Here is a 16,975-nt window from a genome sequence, read left to right on the forward strand (position 1 = left end):
CAAGTTGTTACCTTTGCTAGGGTGAAATAGAGTGACTGAGTTACCTTTTCAAAAAAAAAAAAGAAAAAAAAAAAGAGACCGGACCAGTTAGACCAATCGGAATAAGTATTAACACTTGGATAGCAATATGCGTGTGTTCTCCCTGTTTCCGTCGCCTAAGCAAGCGTGGAATGCAGGACCCGTGGGAACTATCGTGTAATCTGCTGACAAGAAGCATGCGCTTGGATCCAAAAGATCTATTCATGCCGTTAAGTTAAAAAAAAAAAAAAAAAAAATGGTTATTGTTATGTGTAGTCAACTGCTGGTTCCCTTGTATTTGCCAGTTTGTTGATCTAGATTTAAGTTATTAACTACTGGTTCCCTTGTATATGCCAGTGTGTTAATATTAGTCAGACCGGTATCTCAGTCATTTAGGTTAGGTTCACCTTGGCAGAGGCCTTCAGACAGATATGGGAAACACCGTTCACTTTTCAACCATCTACATTTTTCTTTTTCCATCTTCTTAATCTTTTCATGTGATTAGTCTGACTCCGAGTATGATGTCCATCGTGAAACTATCTTAGTAGAGCTCTGTCACTTATATGGATTTTAGTATGCTTGAGTGCAAACTCGTGTACAGCAATTGGAATTTCGCATCAGGGTTCTTCCTCTTAGAGTCAATAATTGTATGCCAACCAAGGAGGTTCTTTAGTGCTTTCCAAGGTTCTGCGTAGATAGCTAGGGTCTGGAGTATTGGTTTTTGTGGGTACACCTCTGATAAACCCACCCGAGATTAACTCGGTCACTTTTCAAGAATAAATTTTGCTCGAGGACTAGCAAATAATAAGTTTGGGTGTATTTGATAGACGCATTTATGTGTCTATTTTCATCTCTTTTGTGTATTTTGTTAGTACCCATTTTTGCTTATTGTGGTGTTTTTATGTTTGTTTAGGTGTTTTTGGAGAAATACCCCTTGTGTAGAAAGAGTTGCTCAATAAGTAATGTTTTACACCCCGGAGAAATGCACTGAAAGGCACCCCAGAAATGCACCGGAAACGTCCCAGAAATGTACCGGAGGATCCCAGAAAAATTATCATTTCCACCCCAAAAATTACTATTTCCACCCAAATTACTATTCGCACCCCAGCACTCTGGATAAGGGGCACCTTCTTCTCAAATTCAAATAAACTTTTTGGCGGGAAAATTGGTTCATCAACTGGCAGAATTTCAATCGACAAAATGAAGGTGTTGTGGTGCGATTCAATGGCTCAAACTTGGTAGGAAGATGTGATATAGGTTAAGGAACACGTTTTGGGATTTTGGTTCGATCAAATTTGGCCATAATTAGCTGGACAATTCACGGAAGCAAAACAGGGAAACACGGGTTGGACACGGGATTGGAGAAGATTTGAGCGTGTTCTTCTCATGCATGAGGGCTCTAGAAACGTTGTGGGTCGTGTTTAAACACTTCTAGAGTGACCAGGATGGAAATCTATGCGTACCAGAGCAAGAATGGAAAGAAAATATTCCCAAGAATATTTTTCTTTACTGCCGAGTTAAAGAGAATTATATGGAGTAATTGAGGGAGATTCAACGAGCTGTATGTGTATAAATATGTTCCCTGGGAGTACTAGAGAGGCTGTCGAGAGTTGGGAGAAGAGAGGAGAGCCACAGACGCAGAAATCAAGAGTTGATCAAACTCTGCTGCTGCTGCTGCTGCTGATGAAGAACACCAAGAACACGAAGAACGGACTCGCAGCAGCAGTCGTTTATCAACAGTGAAAATGACTCACATCCGTCGGTCGTAGATGTGGGTCGTAGCATTTCAGCGACAACAGCACCTCAGCTTTGTCGTTCATTTTGGACGCCTTCTGTGGGTCGCAGAATCCTGTTTTAGAACATTTACTTATCTTTCTCTTTATTGTAAACATCAATTGAGCTTAATAAAATATTTTGAGAGGTTTTCCAACATGATGAGTTAATTCCCTCGTAACCAAGGCAATGGAGGAAGCTATTCACGCAACATAAATGGGTAACTATTTCATTTAATTATATAATTCACCTAATCGCTGCTTTTGCAGAGTTTTAAATTGTTTGAATGATTGTCTTAATTATTTGTTATTCAGTTTGATAGGTTATGCTTGGTTTAATCTCTTGATAATCTATGCTTAAGGTTTACAAATAATGTTTGAGAATTTGTATGATTGATAGTGAATTAAAGATAAAAGAGGACTTAAGAATTGAATAGAGTTTTGAAATATTTATCATTCAATCTTGCTTAGTAGTGGAATCTAGTGTCTTGGTTACCTCTCGCCCAAAATTGTTAATATTTTGTATATATATTTTTATAAGTCTAAAAAAATCCTTTACCTTCACAAGTCTTAGAGTTCGAACCTTTATTACTACAACCCACGAAAAAATCTATAATCATTTTGGCGCCGCCGACGCGGATTTGTGCTTAGGTAGAATTTTTTTTTTAGGTTTACTATTTTTTTTTAGAATTATTTGTTCCTTTTTACTTTGTCTTTTTGTCTTTGATTTACAGGTTCGAAGTGGAGCACTAAGGACTTGGAGAGGAAAAAGCTTAAAGCGAAAAGCGAAAAGAGAAGAAAAAAGGACAATTTTAGGATTTAATTTTTAATTTTTAATTTTTTTAGAGTGTGTGAGGAAAACTGTAATTTTTTATTTTTTTTTAATTTGGATTTTTTTGGACTTTATTCTGGACTTTGGACATTATTTTTTAAAACCCTACGGAAGGGTTATATAATTAAAAAAAAAAAAATTAAATACAAACTGTTTGCAGAGAAGGACGACGATTACTATATCGTCTCGGCCCCTCGGGTTCGCACACGACATAGGAGTCGTGGCCCGAGTCGACGACAACGGTTCATCGCCCGTCTGGTACGGGAGGTAAGTCCAATCGAAACACCCGCGAATCTCCTGCAAGCGGGTTACTGTCTGCCTTAAGGTGATAATTGTTTGAGGACGAACCGGACTGTCTTTATTTTCCTAGTAAAGGGCAAGGCCTGGCCTAAACAAGATAAGGGTTCGGATTTCATCACCGTTCCCTTCTTGCCCGCCTTAGGAAAACGAAACCTAACGCGAACCCAAGCTTAAAATTTGGAATAGAACGAGACCGATAGGGTAACGAGCTTAATAGGAAACTCGTTCGAAAAATATTGGTTGCTCTTTAAGCACACTCCAAAGTTCATGATGGTTTCTGTGGGTTGAATGCGTGACTGCGCCGCCTTGTGATAGCGGTGAGGCCTTGGGTATCAAAGATCCACTGAGCTTCCCTCGCCTCAATTCAACTTACTTTGACTCGGATTGATTCCAGAGGGGTTTGCTCAAATTGCAACGAATTCCCTTTCGAAAGATAGAAGCTGGTCTAGAAACAATCTAAGTGGAGCCATCATGCTTTTTGTTTGCTAGAAATCTTTAGGTTTGCTTTGGTGGAGTCGAGTCGGCCTTGTTTGTGATTGTATAGAATCCCTCTGTAGTTTATATTTCTTCGGTGATGAATCCTTTTGAGGAGACGCCACCTGCGATGACGTTGCGAGAATATATGTCTAGAAATTCTCGTTATCAAGAGACGTCTTCGGAAATGACTCTTGGTGAATATATGCGTGGGCAGCGATATATGGATACTCCAACTTTTATTGAGGAATCACCTCTAACGATCTATGAGAAATATTATAAACATAGACCATGTAGTTTGGAACAAAGATTGAGAATTCTTGAATTTCAAAAATTGTATCATGATGATGAGGATAGTGATGATGAAGAATCTGAAATATGCGGGAATAGTGATCAGGAATTTGTTACCCCAGTTGAGCCTTATAATGATTATATTATTTCTGGTTCAGATCCTAATAATTTTAAAAATTATTCACCTATTCAAAAGGACGAGGATTTGACTAGAGATACCCCCGTTTCAGATGATGTAGTATATCCTGTTTACGAAACCGATGATGGTTTAGAGGAACCAGTTTATCTTGAGATCGAGTCAAACGATTTAGAAACAATAGTCTTAGATGAACTCGTAGAGATTAGCGAGGATGAACCTTACTTAGAAGAATCAATTGACCATTTTCAGGAATCTTATGACCTTGAAATTAGGGAAGTTGTGACTAGTCTTTCTAGAGACACTGAAAACTCTAAGTTTGGGGGTGATTATCATTCTCCATGTGCTTTAACTCTTAGAAAGGTCCCTCACTTGGGACTTGACATCAATGCCTCAATCATCGTACAAAATTATCTTCATACTCGCTCTCCTGAACCTCATAATGTCCATAAGGAATTTCAGTCGTTAGAAACCCATCCTCTGGTTGATGTGGTTTACCCAGGATATGATACCCAGATCGATTTTGTTTTCCCACCAAATAGTTTTCTTCCAAATGTGGGAACGTTTGTATTCAAAATGAGTCGAATATTAAGTTGTGAGACTAAACCTAATTACTTTAGGAGATTAGGGTCGACACATCTGTTTAAGGAAGACCACCACTCTCTTTGTGGTCAGGTGTGTAAGTCAAATCTGATTGACTTTAAGGATCCCCATTTATTCAGGTTGTTATTATTTTTAATTGAGTTTTTCCAGACTTTTAAACCTGAACTGTTGGATCTTAGCTATGAGGAAGTGCATCCAATGAAAATTTTCTATCAAGATCCTTTCATAGAACCTGAACCTGAACCACAATGGGACATAGGTATCTTCATCAGGAAACTAGATAAGGGTATGCAGTACATGTTCATTTCGTTGGTTCACTGTAGTTTCCTTTTGTCAGCTCTTTTTGGTTTTAAAGACCCACAGTTATTCCGGCTACTGTTATACGGTTCGAGTTGACTAAACCTTTCCTACGTCTGGCTGAAGACTTTAAACTTAGCACTTCTTGGGAGGTAACCCAATCTCATGCAACACGGTAATATCTTTCCTTAACTCTTTCGCTTCAAATGGTAACAGTTTCTCCTTGTTCATGCTTTTAGTTTCATCTTTATAACATTGAGGACAATGTTAGATTTAAGTTTGGGGGTATGGGAGAAATTTTTTAGTTGCAATAAATAAACTCCAGAGCCTAGAAATTTACGCCTATTAAGGATAGCACTAACCAATCTAAGTGGATGGAAACATTTTTGTTTTAGGAGCTGAGGAACCAATCTGACTAGATGGAAACATCTATAGAGTCTATTCATAAAAGCACAGAGCTCAGGTGTTAGAAATAACATGATAGTTTCGCCATATCTCGTCGAGTCCTTTTCACTTTCTATTTTTAGTTTTCTTTTGTTTCAAGTGATTTGGTGGGGCACACGATTCAAGTTGTTACCTTTGATAGGGTGAAATAGAGTGACTGAGTTACCCAAAAAAAAAAAGGAAAAACAAAAAAAAAAGACCGGACCAGTTAGACCAATCGGAATAAGTATTAACACTTGGATAGCAATATGCGTGTGTTCTCCCTGTTTCCGTCGCCTAAGAAAGCGTGGAATGCAGGACCCGTGGGAACTATCGTGTAATCTGCTGACAAGAAGCATGCGCTTGGATCCAAAAATAAAATAAAAATGGTTATTGTTATGTGTAGTCAACTGCTGGTTCCCTTGTATATGCCAGTTGTGTTGACCTAGAGTTAGGACTATTGACCACTGGTTCCCTTGTATATGCCAGTGTGTTGATATTAGTCAGACCGGTAACTCAGTCATTTAGGATAGGTTCACCTTGGCAGAGGCCTTCAGACAGATATGGGAAACACCGTTCACTTTTCAACCATCTACATTTTTCTTTTTCCATCTTCTTAATCTTTTCATGTGATTAGTCTGACTCCGAGTATGATGTCCATCGTGAAACTATCTTAGTAGAGCTCTGTCACTTATATGAATTTTAGTATGCTTGAGTGCAAACTCGTATACATCAATTGGAATTTCGCGTCAGGGTACTTCCTCCTGTAATTAATAAGTATGCCAACCAAGGAGGTTCTTTAGTGCTTTCCAAGGTTCTGCGTAGATAGCTAGGGTCTGGAGTATTGGTTTTTGTGGGTACACCTCTGATAAACCCACCCGAGATTAACTCGGTCACTTTTCAAGAATAAATTTTGCTCGAGGACTAGCAAATAATAAGTTTGGGGGTATTTGATAGACGCATTTATGTGTCTATTTTCATCTCTTTTGTGTATTTTGTTAGTACCCATTTTTGCTTATTGTGGTGTTTTTATGTTTGTTTAGGTGTTTTTGGAGAAATAAGCCTTTGCGGCGAAATGAGCTCAAAAAAGTGATGATTTACACCCCGGAGAAAAGTACTAAAGGCACCCCAGAAATGCACCGGAAGCGTCCCAGAAATGTACCGGAGGAACCCAGAAAAATTACTATTTCCACCACAAAATTACTATTTCCACCCCAATTGCTAAAGGGACACCCGTACAGGATTAGGGGGAGGACACTTTTCTTCTCATAATTCAAATTTCATTTTTGGCGGGAAAATATATTCTCTCTCTGGCAGATTTTCAATCAACAAAATGAAGGTGTTGTGGTGCGATTCAATGGCTAAAAATTGGTAGGAAGATGTGATATATCTTAAGGAATACATTATGGGTGTCAGAATCGATCTAATTTGGCTAGAATCGGCTAAACAAGTCATCATCAGAGAACATGGCAGTCACGGGTTTGAGAGGATTTTTTGAGGGATTCGGACGTGTTATGATGATGCATGGAGGACTCTAGCACACTTTTGGACCGTGTAGAAGCTAAATAAGGGAGTATCAGAGGCTGTTTACGCGTGGAGAATCATTTCAGGGAAGAAAATATTCGGAAAATATTTTCTTTAAACACCGAGTAATGAAGATTATATGGAGTAATTGAGGGAGATTCAACGAGCTGTAGGTGTATAAATATGTTCCCTGGGAGTACTAGAGAGGCTGTCGAGAGTTGGGAGAAGAGAGGAGAGCCACAGACGCAGAAATCAAGAGTTGATCAAACTCTGCTGCTGCTGCTGCTGATGAAGAACACCAAAAACACGAAGAACGCACTCGCAGTAGCAGTCGTTTATCAACAGTGGAAATGACTGTCCGTGGGTCGTAGGTGTGGGTCGTAGCATTTCAGCGACAACAGCACCTCAGCTTTGTCGTTCATTTTGGACGCCTTCTGTGGGTCGCAGAATCCTGTTTTAGAACATTTACTTATCTTTCTCTTTATTGTAAACATCAATTGAGCTTAATAAAATATTTTGAGAGGTTTTCCAACATGATGAGTTAATTCCCTCGTAACCAAGGCAATGGAGGAAGCTATTCACGCAACATAAATGGGTAACTATTTCATTTAATTATATAATTCACCTAATCGCTGCTTTTGCAGAGTTTTAAATTGTTTGAATGATTGTCTTAATTATTTGTTATTCAGTTTGATAGGTTATGCTTGGTTTAATCTCTTGATAATCTATGCTTAAGGTTTACAAATAATATTTGAGAATTTGTATGATTGATAGTGAATTAAAGATAAAAGAGGACTTAAGAATTGAATAGAGTTTTGAAATATTTATCATTCAATCTTGCGTAGTAGTGGAATCTAGTGTCTTGGTTACCTCTCGCCCAAAATTGTTAATATTTTGTATATATATTTTTATAAGTCTAAAAAAATCCTTTACCTTCACAAGTCTTAGAGTTCGAACCTTTATTACTACAACCCCCATTAAATCTTTAATCATTTTGGCGCCGCCGACGCGGATTTGTGCTTAGGTAGAATTTATTTTTTTTTAGGTTTACTATTTTTTTTTAGAATTATTTGTTCCTTTTTACTTTGTCTTTTTGTCTTTGATTTACAGGTTCGAAGTGGAGCACTAAGGACTTGGAGAGGAAAAAGCTTAAAGCGAAAAGCGAAAAGAGAAGAAAAAAGGACAATTTTAGGATTTAATTTTTAATTTTTTTTTTTAGAGTGTGTGAGGAAAACTGTAATTTTTTTTATTTTGGACTTTCTTTTTTATTTGGACTTTATTCTGGACTTTGGACATTATTTTTAAAACCCTACGGAAGGGTTATAAATTAAAAAAAAAAAAATTAAATACAAACTGTTTGCAGGGAAGGACGACGATTACTATATCGTCTCGGCCCCTCGGGTTCGCACACGACATAGGAGTCGTGGCCCGAGTCGACGACAACGGTTCATCGCCCGTCTGGTACGGGAGGTAAGTCCAATCGAAACACCCGCGAATCTCCTGCAAGCGGGTTACTGTCTGCCTTAAGGTGATAATTGTTTGAGGACGAACCGGACTGTCTTTATTTTCCTAGTAAAGGGCAAGGCCTGGCCTAAACAAGATAAGGGTTCGGATTTCATCACCGTTCTCTTCTTGCCCGCCTTAGGAAAACGAAACCGAACGCGAACCTAAGCTTTAAAATTTGGAATAGAACGAGACCGATAGGGTAACGAGCTTAATAGGAAACTCGTTCGAAAAATATTGGTTGCTCTTTAAGCACACTCCAAGGTTCATGATGGTTTCTGTGAGTTGAATGCGTGACTGCGCCGCCTTGCGATAGCGGTGAGGCCTTGGGTATCAAAGCTCCACTGAGCTTCCCTCGCCTCAATTCAACTTACTTTGACTCGGATTGATTCCAGAGGGGTTTGCTCAAATTGCAACGAATTCCCTTTCGAAAGATAGAAGCTGGTCTAGAAACAATCTAAGTGGAGCCATCATGCTTTTTGTTTGCTAGAAATATTTAGGTTTGTTTTGGTGGAGTCGAGTCGGCTTTGTTTGTGGTTGTGTAGAATTCCCTTGCAATTAAGAATGTCGAACTGGTATGATAGAAGCCAATACAATGAGTATCGACCTGAATTTGAATATGGACATCATCAGTTTTATGACCATGGTGGGAATAGTAGTTGGGAACGCCAACCTTTTCAAGGTTATGGTTCATACCATGGTGAGCCCAATTACTATCCACACATGCATCAGTCTTACGAGCAAGAAGATTATAGTACTAGTTCTTCGTCTCTAGAGGATACAATCAAACTATTGAAAAGTAGTCCTTTTTATGATCCTTCTGATAATTCCTCTTTATTAGAGTCAACACGTAAGTTAGCTGAGTCGACGCGTAAGTTAGCTGAGATGAATAGTATAATTATAGACGAAAGAACAACAATAATGAGTGAACCTTCTTTAGAAGACCACCTCAAGCGGATAGCTGAGACGAACGAAAGAATTGCTCGAAATTACTTGAATTGCCAATATAGTGTATCCAATAATACCCTTGAGAATGAAGATAGTTATTTACACAATCAAGAGAACGAGGTTATAATTGGTAACACTACTTATTTAGATAAGGTTCAATCATCTTCGTACTATTATGATGATGAGGATAGTAGTGATGAAGAATCTGAAATATGTAGGCATAGTGATCAGGAATCTAGTAATCCAATTGAGCTTTATAGTGATTATATTATTTCTACTTCAAATCCAAATAATTTTTATGATTATTCACCTATTCAAGAGGATGAGGATTTGATTAGGAATACCACCGTTTTAGACGATGTAGTATTTCCTTTTGATTACGAAGCCGATAGTGGTTTAGAGGAACGGGTTTATTCTGAAAATGCTATTTTAGAGTCTAGCGACTCAGAAACAATAATCTTGAATGAAGAACATAGACTCGTAGAGATGAGTAAAGATGCACTACCTGATAAAAACTTAGAAGAATTAATTGACCACTTCCAAGAATCTGATGATCTAGATATTAGGGAGATTGTGACTAGTCTATCTAGAGACACTGAAAACTCTAAGTTTGGGGGTGATTATCACTTTCCTAGTGCTTTACCTTTAACTCTCAGAAAGTTCCTACACTTAGGACTTGATATCTGTGCCTCGACCATTTTAAAAGATTACCTTCATACTCGTTTTCCCGAGCCTAATGATGTCCATGAAGGAGTTCAGTCGTTAGAAACCCATCCTCTGGTTGATGTGGTTTGCCCAGGCTATGATCCCCAGATTGACTTTGTTTTCCCACCAAATAGTTTTCTTCCAACTGTGGGAACGTTTATATTCCAAATGTGTCGAATATTAAGTTGTGAGACTAGACCTAAATGCTTTAGGAAATTAGAATCGACACATTTGCTTAAGAATGACCACTACTCTCATTGTGGTCAAATTTGTAAGTCAAATCTTATTGGCTTAGAGGATCCTCAGTTATTTAGGTTATTATCGTGCGCTTCTAAGATCATATTTGAGTTTTTCCAGACTCTAGGACCTAATAATTTGGATCCAACCTATGAGGAAATGCATCCGAGGAAAATATTTTATTTAGACCCTTTCATAGAACCTGAACCTGAACCACAATTAGATATAAATATCTTAATCAGGAAACTAGATAAGGGCATGTTATTCTTGTTCACTTTCTTGGGTTATTGTAGTTTCCTTTGGTCAGATCTTTTTCGTTTTAAAGACCCACAGTTATTTCGACTGTTACTTTATGGTTCGAGTTGACTAATCCTTTCCTAAGTCTGGCTGAAGACTTTAAACTTAGCACTTCTTGGGAGGTAACCCAATATTCTTGCGACACGGTAATATCCTTCCTTATCTCTTTTGCTTCAAGTGGTAACAGTTTCTCCTTGTTCATGCTTTTAGTTTCATCTTTAGAACATTGAGGACAATGTTAGATTTAAGTTTGGGGGTATGGGAGAAACTTTTTAGTTGCATAATAAATAAACTCCAGAGCCTAGAAATTTACGCCTATTAAGGATAGCACTAACCAATCTAAGTGGATGGAAACATTTTTGTTTTAGGAGTTGAGGAACCAATCTGACTAGATGGAAACATCTATAGAGTCTATTCATAAAAGCACAGAGCTCAGGTGTTAGAAATAACATGATAGTTTCGCCATATCTTGTCGAGTCCTTTTCACTTTCTATTTTTAGTTTTCGTTTATTTCAAGTGATTTGGTGGGGCACACGATTCAAGTTGTTACCTTTGCTAGGGTGAAATAGAGTGACTGAGTTACCTTTTCAAAAAAAAAAAAAAAATTATTATTAGACCGGACCAGTTAGACCAATCGGAATAAGTATTAACACTTGGATAGCAATATGCGTGTGTTCTCCCTGTTTCCGTCGCCTAAGCAAGCGTGGAATGCAGGACCCGTGGGAACTATCGTGTAATCTGCTGACAAGAAGCATGCGCTTGGATCCAAAAGATCTATTCATGCCGTTAAGTTAAAAAAAAAAAAAAATGGTTATTGTTATGTGTAGTCAACTGCTGGTTCCCTTGTATTTGCCAGTTTGTTGATCTAAATTTAAGTTATTGACCACTGGTTCCCTTGTATATGCCAGTGTGTTAATATTAGTCAGACCGGTATCTCAGTCATTTAGGTTAGGTTCATCTTGGCAGAGGCCTTCAGACAGATATGGGAAACACCGTTCACTTTTCAACCATCTACATTTTTCTTTTTCCATCTTCTTAATCTTTTCATGTGATTAGTCTGACTCCGAGTATGATGTCCATCGTGAAACTATCTTAGTAGAGCTCTATCACTTATATGAATTTTAGTATGCTTGAGTGCAAACTCGTGTACACCAATTGGAATTTCGCATCAGGGTTCTTCCTCTTAGAGTCAATAATTGTATGCCAACCAAGGAGGTTCTTTAGTGCTTTCCAAGGTTCTGCGTAGATAGCTAGGGTCTGGAGTATTGGTTTTTGTGGGTACACCTCTGATAAACCCACCCGAGATTAACTCGGTCACTTTTCAAGAATAAATTTTGCTCGAGGACTAGCAAATAATAAGTTTGGGGGTATTTGATAGACGCATTTATGTGTCTATTTTGTTCTCAATATTCTGTATTGTTAGACTCGATTAAGTACTTATTGTGTTATTTTGTGTTTTTGTAGATGTTTTTAGAGAAATAAGCCTTTGCGGCGAAATGAGCTCAAAAAAGTGATGATTTACACCCCGGAGAAAAGTACTAAAGGCACCCCAGAAATGCACCGGAAGCGTCCCAGAAATGTACCGGAGGAACCCTGAAAAATTACTATTTCCACCCCAAAATTACTATTTCCACCCCAATTGCTAAAGGGACACCCGTACAGGATTAGGGGGAGGACACTTTTCTTCTCATAATTCAAATTTCATTTTTGGCGGGAAAATATATTCTCTCTCTGGCAGATTTTCAATCAACAAAATGAAGGTGTTGTGGTGCGATTCAATGGCTAAAAATTGGTAGGAAGATGTGATATAGCTTAAGGAATACAGTATGTGTGTCAGAATCGATCGAATTTGGCTAGAATCGGCTAAACAAGTCATCATCAGAGAACATGGCAGTCACGGGTTTGAGAGGATTTTTTGAGGGATTCGGACGTGTTATGATGATGCATGGAGGACTCTAGCACACTTTTGGACCGTGTAGAAGCTAAATAAGGGAGTATCAGAGGCTGTTTACGCGTGGAGAATCATTTCAGGGAAGAAAATATTCGGAAAATATTTTCTTTAAACACCGAGTAATGAAGATTATATGGAGTAATTGAGGGAGATTCAACGAGCTGTAGGTGTATAAATATGTTCCCTGGGAGTACTAGAGAGGCTGTCGAGAGTTGGGAGAATAGAGGAGAGCCACAGACGCAGAAATCAAGAGTTGATCAAACTCTGCTGCTGCTGCTGATGAAGAACACCAAGAACACGAAGAACGGACTCGCAGTAGCAGTCGTTTATCAACAGTGGAAATGACTCACGTCCGTGGGTCGTAGGTGTGGGTCGTAGCATTTCAGCGACAACAGCACCTCAGCTTTGTCGTTCATTTTGGACGCCTTCTGTGGGTCGCAGAATCCTGTTTTAGAACATTTACTTATCTTTCTCTTTATTGTAAACATCAATTGAGCTTAATAAAATATTTTGAGAGGTTTTCCAACATGATGAGTTAATTCCCTCGTAACCAAGACAATGGAGGAAGCTATTCACGCAACATAAATGGGTAACTATTTCATTTAATTATATAATTCACCTAATCGCTGCTTTTGCAGAGTTTTAAATTGTTTGAATGATTGTCTTAATTATTTGTTATTCAGTTTGATAGGTTATGCTTGGTTTAATCTCTTGATAATCTATGCTTAAGGTTTACAAATAATGTTTGAGAATTTGTATGATTGATAGTGAATTAAAGATAAAAGAGGACTTAAGAATTGAATAGAGTTTTGAAATATTTATCATTCAATCTTGCGTAGTAGTGGAATCTAGTGTCTTGGTTACCTCTCGCCCAAAATTGTTAATATTTTGTATATATATTTTTATAAGTCTAAAAAAATCCTTTACCTTCACAAGTCTTAGAGTTCGAACCTTTATTACTACAACCCACGAAAAAATCTATAATCAGTTACAAAGCCCAAAATTTGGTTTTTAATGGGTTTGGATTTTTGGGAAAAATTTGGTTTTTATGGGTAACATTTGGTTTTAAAGAGGTAGAAAAATTTGGTTTTTAATTGGGAGCAAAAATTTTGGTTTTAGTATTGGGAGCAAGAATTTTGGTTTTAGTGTTGGGAGCAAGCCCACATTGGTGGGAGAAATTTCTTTGCCAAGGGAAGGTGAACTAAGCCCACAATGTGTATGCAAACTGAAGCCCAATGTAGCTTTTGAAATAGCCTAACTGTTGTTTGTTTGGTCTGAGGCCCAGTTGGGCTTTTAAAAGTTCAGTTTTTCTAATTTAAAACTACAGGCCCAAATCAATCTAACACCACAAGCCCACAAGCAATTAAACAAACAAGCCCAAAAGAAATTAATTACAAACCCAACAGAAAAATGGAAAAAATTATTACAAGCCCACAAATTAAAAATGGAAGCCCACAGGTTGGGTTCTCTTAATGGGTTTAGGCTTACTTGCTTAAGCACAGCCCAGCTGCTCAGTTTGGTTGCAAAAGCCCAGTTGGGCTTTGGATCATCCTAAGCTTTTGTTGAAGCCCAGTTGGGCTTGGCTTATGAATGGCAGCAGCACCACTTCAGGCCTAGCAGCAGGAGCAGATCAGCAGCAGCAGCAACAGCACAACAGCAGGCTTTGGGTCAGGTCACACAGCAACAGGTGCAGAAGGCAGCATCAGGCAGCAACAGGGAAACTAATAGCCTCGGTTCCACCAGTTCACCAGCAACAGCAGAGGCAGCACAAGCAGGAGCATCACAACAGCTACAGCAGTAGTCTTGGCAGCAGAGGCTGGCAGCAGCAACAGGAAAGAGGAAGAAAGTAGCAGCAAGTGGAAGGCCCAGCTGCAACTCAATCAGCAGCAACATCAAGGGCTCAGCCAAGCAAAACAGAGTCACAACAGCACAGCAACAGGAGCACCTGGAAAGCTCAACAGAAGCTGTCAAGAACAGCAAGAACAACATGGGAAAATGATGCAGAGATGAAAAATTATGCAAAGATGAAAATGCAAGTTATGATGCACTAAATGCTTACACTAAATGATTATACTAAATGCAAGATATGCAAGTGAATAGAAGCAAAAGAAAGCAAGGAAAAACAGCAACCACACAATGCCAAGTCCCCGGCAACGACGCCAAAAACTTGGTAGGTTTCTAAAAAGACCTACAAACTAATACCGCAAGTGCACGGTGTGGATTGAAGCTAATGTGCAAATACGGGTCGATCCACAGAGACTTGGGGTGTTATGAAGTTTTCCTAGCTATCTCTAACTGCTAACAGAGCATGAATGGACTGAAAATGAGAGCTGTGAGAAGTGAACAAAATCAGAACTAACAGTTATAGCAAAAGTGAAAATATGAAAATTACAATTTGAAAACAGGACATGAAAGAAAATTAACAAGAACAGGACATGGAAGATGTGAATGTGGATGGGAATGAAGTGTATGGAGATGGATGAGAATTCTCTTTCACCTAGCTAGTTAGCCTAGGATAAATCCTTGTCATGTGGCTAGTTAACTACCTAAAGTCCTTGGATTAACCCCTAGCATTGCCTATCTGATTAAAGCATAAACAATCACAGGTCATTTAGGTTTCTAGGTCTCTAACTAATATGGCTGGTTAATCCCTTAGAACTACCACTGACCCCTAGCATTAGTGGTCTTCTTACAACACCACTAATCACAAGTCAGTTGAGCTTTTAGGAATCTAACTAGCCTAAGCTATTTTGAGTTCAACAAAAAACTAACCTAATGGCTAACCATCATGGCTTAAGGGTCTTCTCACCCTAGTGTGGATTCAGAACAAGTTTAACATAATAAATATTTGAAATTGAAATTAACTGAATTATGAAATTGAAATTGAAACAACAACATGAAATTAACCCAATTAGGGGGTATCTCGGATGACCCAAGAACCCTTTTAACATTCTACATCGTTTCCTATTTATAGCTTACAACAAAATCCCTAATTTCACAAAACCCTAAAATTTGCAAACCCTAACTTTTGGGGAAAATCAAATTCGACATACCCATGTGTAAATTGGCTTCGAACCATGCTTCTTGATGTCCCTCTGATGCTCTTCCTGCTCCAATTGATGTACTGCAACCCTAGCTCGAGTTGTTTCATCAACTCCACACCTAGGTCAGAGAGATGTGGGTTTGGGGAAACGACTAGGCTAGGAAGAGAAAACTGCGGTACGTACGGGTTTTGGTAGAGGCGGAGAGGGGTGTAGTGAAACTCGAGGAGCAGCAGTTGCAGGCTTCCATGGTCGGGTGGAAGGAGGAGATGGCAGAGTTTTCTCTGCAGACGGAGTGGAGGAGAAGAACTCGATGTTTGGGAAGAAGGGTCCGTTTGGTTAGGGGTATAGGGTTCTGATGCTAGGGTGTGAGGCGGATGTATCAAAGGTTGATGATCAGCAAAGCGAAAGCGTAGGATGAAAAGGTGATGGAATGATCCAACGGTGCGATAGGAACGACCGTTGGATGATGAGTACAACAAAACTGACGGCTTCAGATGGAGTTAGGTACTATAGTGTTTGACAGGAGCATCAGATTTTGATGCACAATGATGAGGCGACTGTTGGATGACAAGATGGATCCAATCTGACGGCTCTCATGGAAATGGGTATGGATAATGGAAATGGATTTGGGTAAGGGTTTTGGGCCTTGGGTATGCCAAGCCCATATCTTCTTTAAGAACAATTCTTCCTCTTCAAGCCCACTTCTCGTTGATCCAGCTCTTGCAAACATCATTCTTCGCTTCCTCCTAGCGAGAGTCTTTGCCGTTTCTTTGCTCTTTTTCGCTCCGTGAGTTAACCAGGCTTTATTTAGTACCTAAAAATGCAAAATTAATTAAGAAAAGTATTTATTCTTGAAAACAACGAAAATACAGAATATGGGATAAAATGTAGAATTAATGCAAAAAGGATGAGTTAAATGCCAAGAAAAATATATAGAAATATGCACTTTTTAGCACTCATCAAATACCCCCAAACCTGAATTTTACTTGTCCTCAAGTAAAACAAAACTAAGGAAATCCTACCTATACCACTGTCGCTGGTCTCTCGAATGCATTTAACATATGCACTAAGCCTTTTAAACCACTAAGTGTCCCTAGTGGACGAGTGAAGTCTCGTGAAGGTTTGCTTAGAACGTACCTACAAAGTTCTAGGTCAAAATATAAGCTCAGACTCCATGAAATGTGACATGTGCAAGACAGTTTAAGCTCACAGCAAAATGGAGATGTCAATCTAGCTATCAAAGGCACAATCCTAGCACTAATAACAAATAAAGACATGTGATAAGAGTGTAAAGTATATCTACACATGTGTAAAGAAAGATCGGATATTATGACTACTAATCACCAAGAGATAGTTTCTCAGGCTAAGAACCAAGGTCGAAATCTAGCTAGCTGTCCGGACTTTACGAGAATTGTGAATGAGTAGGAGGTGTTTCACAATTACTCGCGTTGTACATCAATGGCATACACCCTCCTTGCTTATTACAATAAAACAAAAGATGACTCTTATTTACATTGACTACTCTCTTTTATTTTTGGAACAAGAGAGGATGGAATTGATAAATACTTGATTGATTTTTTCATTTTTTTCATTCTTTTTTTTTTTTTTTTTTTTTTTTTT

The sequence above is a fragment of the Papaver somniferum genome, unplaced genomic scaffold (genome assembly GCF_003573695.1).
Source record: "Papaver somniferum cultivar HN1 unplaced genomic scaffold, ASM357369v1 unplaced-scaffold_139, whole genome shotgun sequence".
Classification (NCBI taxonomy): Eukaryota; Viridiplantae; Streptophyta; class Magnoliopsida; order Ranunculales; family Papaveraceae; genus Papaver; species Papaver somniferum.